Source organism: Triticum aestivum, chromosome 3B (assembly GCF_018294505.1).
Source record: "Triticum aestivum cultivar Chinese Spring chromosome 3B, IWGSC CS RefSeq v2.1, whole genome shotgun sequence".
NCBI classification, from domain to species: Eukaryota; Viridiplantae; Streptophyta; class Magnoliopsida; order Poales; family Poaceae; genus Triticum; species Triticum aestivum.
This window is the reverse complement of record NC_057801.1, coordinates 687,634,769-687,635,491: the sequence shown is the minus strand read 5'-3', so window position 1 is coordinate 687,635,491 and position 723 is coordinate 687,634,769.

Genomic DNA, 723 nt, shown 5'->3' with positions numbered 1-723 from the left:
CTCTCCTCTTCTTCATCTTCTTATTTTCCTTTTTCCTCTCATTCTTTTTCTTCTTCTTTCTTCCTTCTTCCTTCTTCCTCTTTTCTTCCTTTTCCTTATTTTACTTTAAATTTCTCCTCTACACTAACCTAAAATGCACTAACCTAAAATCGATATCTACTAACAACTTAAAAAAATAATACATATATGAAAAAATGCATATATGAAAAAAAAACATCATCATATCATCAACAGAAAAATAGTATTTTTTCTAAAAATCTATCTTTTGCATATATACATCAACATATATATACACTAACCTAAAATGCACAAAAATGCTATCGGAGAGGGGGTATATCGACCCCCCTCATGTATCCACATACATACATCTATACATACATATATACTTACATATATGTATAATTTTTTGCATATATAAAGTTTTTCTAAAATCTAACTTTTGCATATATGAACATATATACACAGAGAACATATACATATATACACAGAGAACATATACATAAAATGCACCAAAAAATAAGAGGAAAGGGCGCCAGCGGCCGGACCGAAGGCGGCGGCGTGTGGTCGGGGCGACGGCGACGGGGTTGGGGAAGGGGCGGCGCGCGCGGCGACGGCGACGGGGTCGGGGAAGGGGCGGCGCGCGCGGCGACGGCGACGGGGTCGGGGAACGGGTGGCGCACACGGCGACGACGACGGGGTCGGGGCAGGGGCGGCGCGCGCGGC